This window comes from Corvus moneduloides, chromosome 16 (assembly GCF_009650955.1).
Source record: "Corvus moneduloides isolate bCorMon1 chromosome 16, bCorMon1.pri, whole genome shotgun sequence".
Lineage (NCBI taxonomy): Eukaryota > Metazoa > Chordata > Aves > Passeriformes > Corvidae > Corvus > Corvus moneduloides.
The window spans coordinates 580875-596422 of NC_045491.1; the positions used below are offsets into that span (position 1 = coordinate 580875).

General features: G+C 42.4%; 1 long non-coding RNA gene across 1 annotated transcript in view; it reads left to right on the forward strand.

The window, feature by feature from the left end:
- Window positions 1-15548, forward strand: part of LOC116452129 — a 146564-nt gene that overhangs the window by 60503 nt on the left and 70513 nt on the right. Inside the window, exon 2 of the long non-coding RNA XR_004243410.1 lies at window positions 4484-4618. This is a non-coding gene — a long non-coding RNA (uncharacterized LOC116452129). The remainder of the gene's footprint in view (window positions 1-4483; window positions 4619-15548) is intronic.

Sequence of the window (15548 nt, forward strand, 5' to 3'; positions counted from 1 at the left end):
TTTTAAGCCCATTTAGGTTTACACAGTTTGAGTTAAATTCAGATCAGTACAGTGCCTGCAGTGATGGTTAACAGTAATCCTTTATCTCCTAAAGACTGTGGAAATTATGTTCTTTGTACGAATTTACAAAGCAACAGATGATGTGTCAAGACAGTAATTTAAACCATGAATCTGCCCTTGCTTAAAGATGAACTTCTGCAAAAGAAAAATGAATAAAATGCTAGTGGCAGACAAGCAGAATCTGCGGATAAGTGCATCAATTTTTGTTACTGACAGATCTTGTGCTTGTAATAAAACTGAAGTGCTGTGGGGTCAGTGTCAGAATGAAAATACAGTTGTTTTCACAAATACGCTCATGTGATGGTAATAGTAGCTATTAGCAGGGTTGACACAGCTATCTGCCAAATAGAAAAATGAGTTCTCCTCATCACAAAATGAGCAAAATTGGGGGAATTATAAATCAGAAAATTAGTTAAGACATCATTTATCTTTCATGGCTTTGTGACATTGTGGCTTAGAGTCCTTCAGGACATAAATTCATTTATTGCATTTTATTGTTATGAAAACCTGTCAAGGCTGGTATCAGGCTCTGGGAGGTTAGATGAGCAGAGGTAACTGTGTGGTGTTAATTAAGATGGTGTTTGCATGCTTTTGTTCACCACGTGGCCAGTTTGCTGTAAACTGTTGAATTACTCTTCTTCCTCTGAGCCCTTTAAGGAAAATGAGAATTCCAAAATGAGTAACTTTTGTCTGAGAACTTGTGGCTCTGGCTATCACAGGTGCTGGTGGCTGGATGGCAGTAACCATTATATAAAATGAGATGAGGCTGTGCTCTATTCAGCCTTTCATTTCTATGTGTAGGTTCTGTGCAGTTATTCTAGACATTCAGTTTTTAATTTTAGGCTCTGTCAGCATGAAGAACTGGTGCTATCTAAATTTTGTATTGGGTATTTTTTTGTCCTTTATGGATTCCCATGTATTTTGTAGTTACATGTCAGAGGATTGCTTCACTTGTCACAGAAATGCACGTACCATTTCTCTTCTTCAAGACATGCCATTGCATGGTAATTAGAGAGGGAAGAAGATGAGATGAATATGTCGATCTGAAACTCTAAAAGAGGAAAAATAGTAGAATTCTGTCAATTTGTACTTTTCACTCTGCTATTTTCTTCAGAAAATAGCTAATCATATATGATGAAATTATTTCCTCAGTGTGGGGTTATTAACAATTTATGCAACATTTTGAAAACTGAAGGAAAAGTAATTGCCTAATACTAACATTCATACTTTAAATGCCTAGCTTCAATTTTGCTTTTGGACCAGAGATTTTTAAGTCTGTCTTCAAATCCTACGGTGAACATGCCTGCAAAATTAATGCTAAATCTTCAACCAAGGAACTCCTTTAGCTGTGCTCTTCCTCCAGAGGAGTTTGTGACAACTTCTATAGAAAACTCATAAAGACCATGAGACTGTGCAGGAATGGAAAGAAAATGGATTTTACCTTACATTCCTTTTATCCTGTAAATATTAAAGGATACCTTTGTATGTTTTAAAAATCCCCCAATTGTTCCCTGAAAGCCAAACAAAGTGGGATTAATTTTTAGTCAGTGTCTTAATTGCACCTGGTGGGGCTACAGGGGAAAGGGGATGGTGCACAGAGTGTGTAGAAAAGTTTGGACACGTTCCTTTCCTTACAAAGATAAATAAATGTATATTTAAATGCCTTTAGAGGAGCACTGATATGAAGTTTACATTGTCAGCTTGAGTGGTTTTTGGCAGTGTTAAGCAGTCACTCCATCTTTAGCCATGGGGAGAGGCTGGGCAGGAGATGGAGCTGTCTGTGGTGTCTGAGGGTGCTCAGCAGGGCCAGGAATTTGGAGCAGAGGCCATCCTGAGACAGCAGCGAGTGCAGGTGGAGAGAGAGGGAAGGAGCTGCTGGAAGGAAAGCTGCTCCCAAAGGGTCCATATTGCACACTAATGCTTCTGCAAACCTCTTACAGATGTTTATGAGAAAAGCTGTAGGACTGGGAATCCTTATCAGAGATGAAGGGTGGGTGTAGATGGTTTTTGGAGGGGAGAATTCCCAGTGTAATTTGTTAGCAAAATGACAATAAAAAACCCAACAACCATAATGTTAGCTTTTAATTCTTTTTAGCATTATTTAGAGCAGAGACCCAGAATTTTCATCAGGTTGGGTTGTTTTGATCTTTTTCTTCTGAGCATGTCTTGCTATTCAGTTTTCCACAAGAATTTTAGCATCACCAGCAAGCAGCGTATCACTTGTTACAGCACCACTGACTTTCCATCTGCCCTGGGAGCTGAGCTGCTCACAGATTCCTGTGAGTGCAGTGCTCTATGATGAGCTGAGTTTCTGGAATAACAAAGCTGTTGTGTTTCTTTGAAATGCAGGTCAGGTAGCCTGTGGCACTGAGCACAGGACCACTGACGTGGTCAGCGAGCTCCCAGGGGCACGTGAAGACTCGTTTACACACTCTGTCCCAAAGACACATGGGGTATGTCCTGAATACGCAGGAACAAGAAAGGAAGGATGTGATTTTGCTTTTTCTACATTTGATGTTTTCTTTGGGTCCTGGAAAAGGAAGTATTTCAGCATGGATTTGCAAAGGGACTTCTCATTTCTGTGACTGAGAGCAGGAAGGTCAGCTGTAGGTCAGCATGGACTTTGTTCTCGGCTGTTATTATTCAGTGCTGTTCTTTCACACCTCCATTCCCATGCAAAGCTGTTTTTTGCATGCAGCAGATCTGTGCATTCACAGAATATGCTCTTAATGCAAAATAAACTGGTCTGGTCTTTGGAGACTGAGAGCCCCAGCAGGGTATGGGGCAAGGAGTGATCAAAGAAGACCTGGGATGCTACAGGGGACCAATGGGCCAAAGAGAGGGGCAGCTGCATCCTTCTTAAAAAGAGGTAATGATGTCTTTGAGCTCTTGTGCAGATGTACTTTAAAAATCCCAGTACAGATGGAGACAAAATCCCCTCTCCGGTAGAAATCCAACTGTTTTCACAAAAGGCTGAGTAACTCCTTAAATAAGAGATGTAGGTCAGGTGGAGGAGCCAGCCAGGGGTGCCTCAGGTGCTGTTCCTGAGCAAATGGAGCTGGTGGGAAAAGGGGAGAGCTGCTGGCTTGGTAGCTCAGTGGTCTGTGCTCTTGTGGCAGAAAAGAGAAACGTGGAGAGCAGCGAAGGACGCACCCGGCAGCAGCGCATGTTTGGAAGAGGAGGTTGTTCCCACCAAGGTGGTTGTGGGTTTTTTTTCAGATGCCTACACAGCTAGGAGCACTGGGAAAGTGGATTAACTGTTTAATGAAGCACAGGACGCAGCTGTTTTCCTCCTCGTGCCTTTAGTGTTCTCTCTTGTATACTGCCAAACGTATGGGGAGCATCTGAGAGCAACAAGCAGCAGCTTAGTGGCTTAAGAGGGAAATCCCAGAGTTAGGTATGGTTTAAAGTCACTACAAATGTTCCTGCATGCCCTTTGGGGTGGTGTGGCCTGATGGCCCTGCCACATACACACCCTTCCTGCCTTTGCAGTGCTCTGCTCAGATCTCCATTCCACTGGTTCTCCACATATGTACTGTGCTCGTGATTGAGACTTGATTCTTACAGAGCTGCTTATACTCTTGATGCTGTTTTTTGATTCCCCCCCTGTTGCCCCCTGGGACCCTCTGCTTTCCCTCCCCTCCTGTTTATTTGCACACATTTGTCCACCTCCTCCTTTTGCTGTCAGGAGACAGCAGGGCTCCATGAGGAGTGAGCCATCAGCTTTGCTGGACTTTTGCATCAGGTGTGCTCAACTGTTTGGGCTTTGAAGGCTTTACTGGCTGCTGCTCTGACTGAGATGAATATTGTGTATCTGTGCAATGCACAGCAACTAATGTAACATAGCCATATTCTCTGTGCATTGGGCAGAATTTCTGACTTCATGCATCATTCTCAGCTTGCTGTAGCAATTTCACAAAGTCAATCCTTATCTATTAGCACATAGGAAAAGCAGCAGAGAAATAGGCACAGGACTTTTTTTTTTTTTTTTTTTTTAATTTTAAGAAGGTTTTCTAAGTGTATTTCATGAATAATGAACCTACTCATTTGGAGTAGGCTTTGGGTACTTGACACATTCTGTGCAAGAGCTGACGTACCTGACCTTTGAACTGAGTTGATCACAGGTTTGACTTTTTAAGTTATGCAGTTAATGTACATAGATGAAGATGATCAGCTCAGCACAGCCACCCTTGCCTTTGAGGGTAATTTGGAATATTTTGGGAGCATTACATCACTCATGAAGTTCATTTATTATGTGCCATCTGAGAGGCCCCCTAAATTCAGCCAAACTAACCACTGCCAGCCCTCTGCACAATCTTTTGTTCCTGCTGCCCATGCTGGCTCCTCTCCAGGAGGGAGAGGTGGTCTCCAGAGCAGCTCAAGCACACAAGCTCTTACCATTCCTTGTGTCTCTTCTTTCCAGACACCTTTGGAGTCACGCTTCCCTACAGAAGAGGTGTTGCAGATGGACCCCACTGTGTTTCTGAGGCATTTGGTACTGTAAGTGGCTCACTTGAATGAAAGCGATTTTGGGAAGAACAGCTGGGAGCTGGAGCAGGTAAGGCGTGTTGCTTGCGTGGGCAGGAGCAGTTTGGTGCCTGTGGCTCTTGCATGTTCTAGTGAGCTGGAGCACAGCCTGTACAGGAACTTCAGGCTGGTGTTGTGTGTCGTGCTCCAGCCTTCCTGGTCTTTGGGAGGAGAGAGGCAGAGGGAGCCTGGAGCAGAGGGACAGCAGGGCACTCTGCACTGGAAGCAGGCCAGTCTCTGTGCCAGTGCCACAGCTGACAGGAGACAACCTCGTTGTGCAGAGGCAGGTGGGACAGAGCCAGGAGCTCCTTGGAGAAAGCCCAGGGAGACAGGCTGTCCTACAGCCACGGCTCTGCTGTGGCACCCTGCTCAGGCTCCTCACATACTGCGCTCTTCTCCAAGCAGCTGGGTGGGCTGGCACCAGGGAAGGAGGGCTGCTTATCCCTCAGCCACCATGCAAATTGTTCCCAAGAAAGAGCAACTTGGCAGCAGCTCCCTGGGATTTGTGACTTTGGCAAGTTGTCAATGGTAGGGAGTGAGAAAGAGGTGCGAATGAATTATTCTGTCTCCACAAGATTTTTCCCTCTGGGGGATCCAGGCACAATCTTCCTCCTCCTGAGCTTGCCTTGCTGATTTTGTAAATCTGCAGCATGCAGGCAAGGTCCTAAATGTCGCCTAAAAATATCTGTCCATCATAGAGACTTAATCATGCTAGGCCCTTATGGAGCATCTCTGCCTAGGGATGATTTTTCCTTGATGTGCAGAGGTACGTGGCAATTATATGCAGACATGGGACTGCCTCTGTCTAGTTCTGGTAAGGTGGATGGAAAATAATGTGAAGAAAGAGTAGGAAAAAGCATAATAAAAAGCAGGAGAACAGCACTGACCTAGGCAAATACACTTTCTCCAGCCAGGAGAAAAGTTTTTTGAGCAAAACAAGCAAAATGCACCTATTGTCTGCTCTTTGTAGTGATGTTTGGAGCCGCTAAAAAGTGATTTCATCGCTGCCAGTTCCAAAAATAAAAGGTCAGCAATGAAGGCCCTCCCCAGTCCTGAAAAGCACTTGTTATTTTCCAGTAGTATTTGAGGCTAAGCTCTGTTTGCAAGTGTCTTGCTATAATTTGAAATTTGTTTGTTTGTTTTTTTTAAAAAACGGGATTCAGTCACATGGTTCCTGGGTTTGAGACATCGCAGAGATTGCCCAGCCTTTGGGAAGCTGAGGTAAAGTGGTGAGAGATGGTAGTTCTGTGTATTAACCCTTCCCCCTGTCCCTAGCAGATATTTTTAAAGTATTGCTGATTTTCAGTAGTCAAGTACTGCATGGATTAAAAGAAGCATCAAGGGGAAATCCTAATTTCCAAAGAGAGCAGTGCTGTGTGAGAGTGGGGCAAGAAGTGGTTTGCTGCTGGAAAATGCCAGCTGTGTGTGTGGTGCCTGTCTGCATTTGGTAACAAAAAAGAGAAGACTGAAGTCCTGCTGAATCACATTCCCTGTGTCACCCCTGGTGCCAGCAGAGCTGCAGCCACGGTAAGGTCAGAGTGGGGACCTTGCAGCCCCAGCAGAGCAATCTGGGAATGAGCAAAAGCCCAGCTCGCGGGGTGGCTGGGTGTGCAGGTGGATGGCAGCCTCGGAGCGCGCGTCTGCCCTGCGCCGCCGTCCCAGCGCTCAGCAGGTGAGGAAATGCTGAAGGCAAGTGCTTCCTACTTCGTAAACAGCCTAATCTTTCATCAAATAATTTATTCTATGTAAAGGAAGAATTCTAGTGTGCAAAGCTAATCTGTCTTGTCTAAACCCTCCTTTTTTATCTTTGAAGCCCAAGTAAGTGTCCAATTTATAGTATTTAGTAGATAGGATTTGGGATTCTTATCGACTTGGCAATCTTGGTTTTGGACTTCCTGGTCACGTTTCTGAAAAAAACCATCAGCTTAAGAAATTGATGTTTTTGACAGTGTATTTGCTTTTCTTTTTTTTTTTTTTTTGAATGTGTGAGACATTTCTGCTTGGAAAGTGTGTGTTGCAATTATCAGGTTATAACAGTATTCTAAAATTTTCCTCAGACTAAATGACTTTAAAAGTCCTGAGTGAGAGAAGTTCCTTATTTCTCTGGCTTCTGTATTGTCAGTCAAATATTTACAAGAGCCAGGAGATGCCATATTTTCTACCAGGAGAGGAAGAAATTTGTGGCAAAAGAAGGTATTTAATCAGAATTGATGGTTTCACTTTGAGACAAGCCAGCAAGTTTTTACTTGTAATTATTTCTGATGTTTGTGTCTTGAGATTCTGAGTTTGATGGGCAAAAGGTCCCTCTTTTCAAGGCACTGAGTACTTGGTGGGGTCAGGAGGGCTCAGGCCTTCAGCAGATCAAGGTCACATAGGAAAGGAAGAGATGGAGAAAGAGAAGCCAAAAGGAGGAATTACAATTTTCAGTGCTGTCAGTCTCTACTGTTCTCATGCTGTCCAGCTGAGGAAACTGCTAAATGCTCTGTTTGCTGGTGCTTGGTGCAGACAGGGCGTGCAAGAGGCTGGCAAAGAAATACTTCAGTTGTTGTTGCATAGTCTGTGGCTCCCTCCTGCTGTTAATGCTATAGGGAAAGTTGCCTAAGTTGAGGTACCCAGCTGGGTAATGTGTTTATCCTCAAAAATCATGTTTCCCATTGCTAAAGAACCATTCCACTCTAAAAAATTATCATGTTATTAGCTGTGCTGTGTTGTGAGAGCTCACCTTGTGATGTCTTTTTTTTTGACACCATCTTCAAGTAATTTGTTTGGCAACAAACCAGGCTGATTAAATACAGCAAACAGGCTGAAGCTCTTTTCCCTTTTCAGCAAGCAAATGACCAAGGCTTTTTATATAGCTTAAAAATAACTCTGCAGATGAAATTCTGTAGGGCCTAATTCAGCCATATTCGCCCAATCAATTTGTCTTATACTACCTCTCTCTGTTTAAAGCTGGTCTTAATAAGCTGTCAAAACCCCATGTGCAGTGGTGGATAATGGTAACTCGTCAGCTGAGGGAGATGTGGGTGAGGGACCTGCTGTCTATAAAGTAGTGTTGTTGCTTTTTCTCATCAGTTTTTCATACAAGAAAACCAAATATGTAGCTATAGAGATAATCAGCAAGTATGTTTTTCGACTTTTGAGTGTGTATGCTCTATTGATAGTGTTGGCTGCTTTTTAGGTTGGAGTATTGTGGAAAGCAGAGGGAGGTGAAGCCCACAGCAGGAGTCATTAATTAGAGGAGATGATAGTGTGAACATGCTGTGGTACACTCAGGTGAGTCTTGGTACACATTGATTTATACATTATTAAAACAAACTCCTCAGTTACTTTCAAGATTAGTGTGACACTGTATTTTTGTTAAAGCCAGGCACAGGGGACAGAGAGCATGTTCCTGGCGTAGGCAATTAGTTCTCCTTTTCCCAGTCTTGCTGGTCCAACTCGATTAACAGCAGACTTCCTCATACATTGCTCTGCTTTATCTGTCTTTGGCACAACTCCTTTTTGTATTTTTCATCATCACATGGGTAATATGTGAAGGAGAAACTGGTCCTTCCATGACAGAGGAGATTAATTTCAGCAGCTGTTGCAGGATAAATGCAGGATACAAAGGGAATTTGATGTGAAGGGGCTTCAAACCTTGCTTTTGCTTATGAGTAAACTTGCAATGTTTGCATCTTCACATTATTATTTGGGAACTTCATTTACTAGCTGAGGAAAACATTTTTTCCTGCAGTGTGCTAAAGCCAAGCTCTAGACTTTGTTTTCTGGGAAGGACAGTGATTCTAGTCTGGAGATAAAGTCCAAGGTTTAGTTGCCATTCCCTACAACTTGTGCAAATATTGGAAAAGCGTTAGCAGGTCCTGTACTGTTTCAGGTCCAGTATGTGGCTAAGCAGGGGCTCGTGCTGGCTGCAGTTTCTTACCCAGGAGAAGCTTCTTCACCCCGCTGAATAACTTGCAGCGTGTAGAAGACCCAGAATCTGAAATGTAAGAGGTTTGCAGGAGAGCAGTAGGTCAGGGGAGCAGAGGATTAAATGGAGTGACCAGCCAAAGCTGGGACTGTGGAAGGTGTTATATGCTTGGGACTGTGCTGGGGGTTCCCACTCTGACAGTGTTAACAAGCTTTTCCATAATTCAGTTACACCTTGGAAACAGTTAAAGCAATTTAACAGCAAACTTGGCATAATTACCAGTTAATAGCCAGAGTCAGTGCTCCTAAAGTGTAAATTGTTTTGGTATTGATCTAAGCTTACACTGTCAGCATTTTGTAGAGACTGAACTTTAAGTGCTTAATTCAGCGGTATGCAACCATTAATTTTTTTTTTTTTTAATCTGCAAACAAAGGTGCAAGTGCTTATTCTATTTTTCTGCAATAATAAAATCAATTAAAATGTTTTTCCCCAAATATAGATGACCTTTGTAAGCAACACATTTGAAATGCCAACATGTGAAAAGAAAATTATGACAGGATCTTGTGTTTATTAGGAGAAATGGAGGACTTGCTAGCAGGTTAACACTGTAGCTGCTGACCAGGCCTCCTTTACACTGATTTCCAGTGGTAGGAGTTCTGTGGTCAGGTCAGTGCTCCACCGGCCTTCCTGCAGTTAAGCTTATGATTTTGTCTCTAAACCTATTCCAGTGTAGTTTGATATTTAGTGCTGAAGTCATTACCTCTTGGTGAACTTCAGCAAAGCCCAGAGATGGGGCAGTCTGCATCACCATCAGCACAGGGGAGTGTGAGCAGAGTCTACACACATGGGAATACCTGGAGGCATCTTTGCAGGATCGGTGCTCCATCTCCAGAATGGAGGAATTGCACAGTTAGGAAGACCCTGACAAAGTCTATCAGAGCTGAACAGTGAGATTGAACATGGAGGCATGCATGAGGACCAGGAGAAATTGTTTTCCCAGCATCCTCTTCCCCAAATTCCTTGTGCTGCCCATTCTGGTGAGAGTGACTTGGAGCGGGACTGGGTGATTAATACTGTTTTGTGCTTTGCAAATAGAAACGATCTGTGACACAGGTTCTGCATTAGGTATTTTCTTCTTGAACAAAAGGCAGATCCTACACTTGATATGTTTGGAGGCAAATCTGAAAAACAGTAAAATATGGAAGGAAACAAAACGAACAGTTTGTGAAGGAACAGGTTGCTCCTGGCCCGCAGTTCCCACAGAGGTCCCCGGTGAAGGGGGTGCAGTTGGTCCTCTGGGTGATTTAGTCTTTAGTAGGAATTAGTCTTGGTGTCTGCCCACCCAGAACAGAAAGTTCAACCTGAATCAGACTTAAATGTGTCTCCAGCAGACCAAGACTTCAAGTTGGTCAGCTCTCCTGCGAGGAAATGTATTGCTTTGTTTGTCAGGAGGGACTGGAGAGGTGTTTAAACTCCACCGGGCAAGATTCTACCAGAACCATGGGGTTTATTTTTCCCCTTTTAATTTGACTCTAATAAAGACTGTAATGAATCTCTCTGCATAATTTTCTGGGTTCTATAGCCTTCCCCTGTCTCCCTGGCAAAGCCTATTGTAATTTAATTTTCTTTCTTCCTCTAATTTATTTGTGTTTCATAGCCCTGCCTGACAAGCTTTCCCTTGTCTGGCCATCTCTTTAAACTCTCACTTGGTTGCTGCGATGAACATGCATTGTGTGTTTTATACTTTATAAGTATTTCTGTGGGAGGAGACAGGACAGTCTGTTGTTTTTGATGGTCATTTGCACACCAGATTCCCTTTGGGACCCATTTCCTCAGTTTACTAATTACCTGCCTGCATGGGAGTGAAGAGCTTCAAGTCTTTTCATACAGAAATGCTCATGGACAAGAAACCAAAGAGTGGTTTTACATGTACATTTACTGATAGCAATGGGTTTTAATCCTTATGAGCTTCTGAACAGGTGTTTCTGGTTTGCTCTTCACATGTGGCAGTTCAGGACTAGTTCCTTGAATTTAAAATCCAGTGTCCCAAGGGTTTATGAAAGTTTAATTTTCGTATCTGCCTCGGCGTGTAGGTGATTGCAGAAACAGTTCATGACCCATGAATGGATGCATTTGCTTCTGTAGCTCCACACAAACCCATGTCCCTCGTGCACTGTGCTCCGCGCTGAACTCGGTAACCGCGCTGTTGTTCCTTCAGTGCAGCCAGGACTGGAAGTGCAGAGCCCTGGGTTCACAATGTTTTAATTACTGTTGCATCAGACTGCCTGAATGACAGTGTACTGGCACGTCACATCATTTACAGAATTTATTCTTGAAATCCAGAAGGGCTGATTCATGCTTCTCAAGTCTTTTCTTAGACCTCATGAAGAAGGAAGTGAAACTGATGAAGGACCAGTAAATATAACTAAATATAAATGTGCTACCAAACACAGCTTTGGCTGGATCTTTGTTATTGATCAGATGTTCTCAGTAGCCACAGGTTTAACTTTCTGAAGAATATAATTGCAGTATGTCTTGAGTTTTACTAATTTAGAGAAGCAGGCATTCTCCAGTGAGTTCAGTAGAGTAATTTTGGACCATTCGTATCTGTCTGACAAAGGCATATGGTTTAGTGACTTTATTATTTGTCTCAATTTTACAGAGGAATGTTCACATTTCATTGGATTGTTCACATTGATTGGAAGTACTAAAAAATACCCTTATTTTGAATAAGGAATTAAGAAAATATGCTTACTCTAGAAAAATGAATTTGAAAAACAAAATGGAACATTCAACACTGTAGTAAAATTAAATCAATAAATAAAATTATAGGGAAATAGAGATTACTGTAAATAGAGATTACTGGCAACAGTAATGGTGGTTATTCAGTGTTACACTTCATGTTGAAATGATGTACTACCTTGTCAGCAAAGAAAATTCTTAGTTCTCATCTGCTAAGAGCTCTAACAAGCAATAAAAGAGAAGGTTTTGGTTCATTTACCCCTAGAAGTCGACTCCAATTCAAAAGTTATTTGAGTTAATGATGTATGACCAGAAGCGTATAATACAGACTTAGCCAACACAAAGGCCTCATACCTGACATGGCAAAATATGCAACCCCACCAGTCCTGATGCCTGTATGGTGCCCTGTTATGATGTTTCTTGAAGTTTCTGAGGAAATGGGGTTCAGTATAGCAGAGTCATCTGGACAATGAGCACTTCAGCAAATGCTCTTACAATCTCTTTCCTCTTTTTTCCCTTTGGAATTTTGCTTTGGAGGCACATTTCCATTCAGTCCTTAACTGTGAGTGTGCTCACACATTGCTCCCCCTGGTTGTCTAGGGCATGCTCCAGGGGTTCTGAGCCTCCTGCCATCACAGCTCTAGACGTGCTGTTCTGTTTCAAGGGATGGTAACTGATAAGAATAGATTGTGTACTGCAGATCTAATTATGCAGTTTGGTCAATATAAAGCTGCCCATTGACTTTTAGCAGCTGTATTGGACCCAAGTTGTACAGTCTCATCTTGGAGAGTGTGCAAGTGCTGTGTTGTTCCTAGCAGAGTGCTGGGAGGAGCTGTTTGCTGGTTTTTTTCAGGGATTGTACAAGAAAAGGAACAAAAGCCTGCTGGTGCAGCACATTTCCTTGCTGCATTGCACTCAGTTTTCAGGCCAAGGATAGACTTGTGGTGCAACACCTGTTTGGAGTTAGATGTCATCAAAAGATGGATGGAAGGAATTCAAGAAACATACTGTGACTTGTTTTGCATCCTCACAAATCTTTGTGGTCTGGTTTGTTGTGGACATCGTTGGTGGGAAGTTTTTGCAGCATGGCTCTATTCACTTGGATTTCCAGATGAGGTACTTTCAGTGATTGATGGTGATCTTGCAAGACATATTTCATTATCAGACAAATTTTGAAAAGCCTTCCTGGGGATGATATTTTGCAAAATGTATGTGTTCACAGCTTTCTCTCTCCTCCCCCTGCATGGAGTTTCTAACAACCTAGAATTAAGGTGGGAGAGATGAGTAACACAGAATTGAAAATATCATCATGGCTTTTGCATATGCAACAACAGCTTTGGAAGTGCTAGCTGATAAGTTTTCTTCATATTTGTATGTAAAAGCACTCAACTTTGCCCTCCCACTTCCCGGTGTGGAATTAAATACACTTCTCTCCGTAACAATCAGATTCTACCTCTGTAAAAGGGATGAGAAGAAGCCTGTTGCTGTATGATGTATGGCCATTTCAGCAGCTCTAATTCTTTCAAGGGTTCATTTATCTCTCTAACGTGGTAATGGTGATAATCCCATTTACAGCAATTGTGCCATAATAATAGGAGGATCAGCACCTTCTGGCAGCTGACCTGGGGGCTTGGTACATGCTCTGCTCCCACCTTGCTGCTGACTTCTGTGTGACCTTCAGCAAGTCTCCAGCCTTTCCTGGGACTGCCAGACATCTCCCCATTACCAAGGGTAATGATACTGAAATATCTTTGTAATATGATAGGAGATCCTTGGAAGTAATAGACTTGCTGTACATACCTTGCCATGCATGCTAAATTCTCTTCTTCTTTTATTATAGTGTTGCTCCCAAGAGAATATTAAGTGGACAGGGTGACATTTTCTGTAACACCAAGTTCTGGTCTAATTCCACTCTTGTAAAAGTTTATGGGCACTTTGACTTCACTGTCCTGTGAATCATTCATTGTGCTAAACTCTGTCTGACAGCCATTCCAGAAGATGGTAGAACAATTCTTTCTATGATTTTCTTATCTTCTCTTATTACATAAGTGCTTTTTAATCTGAATTGGAAGAAACCAGTGGAACTTTGGGGGATGATTTTGTGTTTTCAAGTAATACATGGTGGTTTAGGTGCTGAATGTCTGAAAGACCATTTATTTTTTTCAAGTGATGACATAATGTTTGTCTCAAGATGGTGTAAGTTCTAGCACACCTGGTTGGAAAGAAATGAAGCTATTGACAAGTCCTTATTCAAAATGATTCTGTCAGTCCAGGGTGGTTTTCAAAATCCAGTGGTCCAAACTAAAGCTCATTTTTAATCATAAAAAGAGATTGAAGAAGGGAATGTCATTTTTTATGTGCTTTTATGGCATCATTCACAATGGGACGCAGGCTGGGTTGAATTCTGCTCACGACTGCAGTAGCAGTGTTTTAAATCAATAGCAATGGCATTGCAGTCACAGTGCTCTAAGGATGTAAAAAATATAATGTTCATACAGTGAAGTTATATCTTTTGGTCAACCAGTGCAACCAGATAGAGAAGGTAAACTTTCAGGCAACAGTGGTAATTGTAAAATGATAATGTTTGTAGTAAACATTAATGTTAATAAAAATATTGCATGTTTCTTAGGAATACAGAGTTAGAAAAGCTTTATACCAAATATAAAATACCTGCTAAGCTAAAAAATGCATCATTTGAATCACTGCAAAAGGCCTTAGCAATAGTAATCTGCTACTGGTTTTCATGAAATACAGTTATTATAACCATAATTGTGGTTACAGGCTTAATTATAACCACTTGCACATGGACTGCAACTATGCTCATGCCAATATATTGGTCTAATAATTTAATTTTCTGCTTTAGAGAAGTCTTACCCAGAAAAGCATAAAAATATGTGTACAGTAAATTAATATTAAAAGAAATCAAATTAACTGCAGAATACTATTACAGCAGTTGGTTAAAAACATTTCTTACAGCAAAGTCTGGTTCCCAGACACATCTGGGTTGTGTCCTATGATTCGGGACCAAGTGTTGCTATCTTTGTTCATAGCTGCCAGTTCAGTACCTTGTGGCTGAAGCTCTTGTGCCAGAGGAAGGGCTGGTCTGGCTCCTGAGCAAACCACCACACCAGTCCTTTCTTCTGCCACTGCTGGAAAGCTTTTCCAGAGAAGCATGAGGGATTCCCTGGCACAAGAGAGAAATGCTGGATGTTGGGGTTAGACCCTGCTGTGTTTCGGTCAGGCTGAGTACAGAGCAGAAACCCTAATGCACCAAACTGGGCTGGGCATGAATCTTACTGACAGCAATTCCGTGGCAAACAACTGGTTACTTCAGAGCATGTTGAGCAGGAGAGCTTCCTCAGATTTGTTCTTTTCCACAAGCTAAAAAAAGTGCATGCTGTCTAGTTATGTGAGTTATTTTTGGCTGGTTGCATGCTGTTCTGATCATTGCTGTGGAATATTCAGAACAGGAATTCCACTTCTCCTGTCTATCATCTCTCAAAGACTTTCCACAAGTGAAGGTTTTCTCTGTTTGTACCTATTTTAAAAAATCATCTCAGCAACTATCAGAGGTTTATGGGGAGAGAGAGGTGTCTAAACCTCCTAATAGCAAAGAAAGGTGGCCCTGTGCTGACCACTGCCTGGGGCTGCTCAGTGATGAATAAGGTGGTAGTTCCAGAGGCAGATGTGAGCTCTGGAGATTTTTTTATAGTGTCTTGCCACAATTTCGTTTTGCTTAGCGGGACAAAATAATGCTATGGTGAAATATTAGTGTGTGTGCAATCACTGCATGTCATTGCAATTATTCAGGTGTTTTTATGCTCATTGCCAAAGAGTTTAGTCAAGCACAGCTGTAAATAAAGAGGCAAAACACTGGTTAAGAATGATTTAGGCCACTGGGGGAAATTGTGTGCCTCCTAAGCAGTACAGGTTCCTTTGGACCTGCTGCACTGTGAGGAAATAGTTGACTTTAGCCAAGCAGCCCCAAGGTGGAGCAGAAGGATTGAAAAACGTCACCAGCACATGTAGAAGCTGCTGTTACAATAATATGCATGAATGCAATCTGAGCAGCCTGAGGGACATTTAGGACTCCTAAACACCAACCTACAATAAACAGAGAAGAAAAAAGTCTGGAAGTCTGTCTTGCTGCGTGGAAATGTACAAACATTTTGCCAAACTTTGCAGTGTCATTTGAGCTTTACGGGGAGGAGAGGTCAGGCTTGTCAAGAGCTCTGGTGCTTGGCTCAAGGCCACGGAGGTGATGGGAGCTATTGCCTCGTCTGCTCAGTCTTGGTACGTCAATATCTGC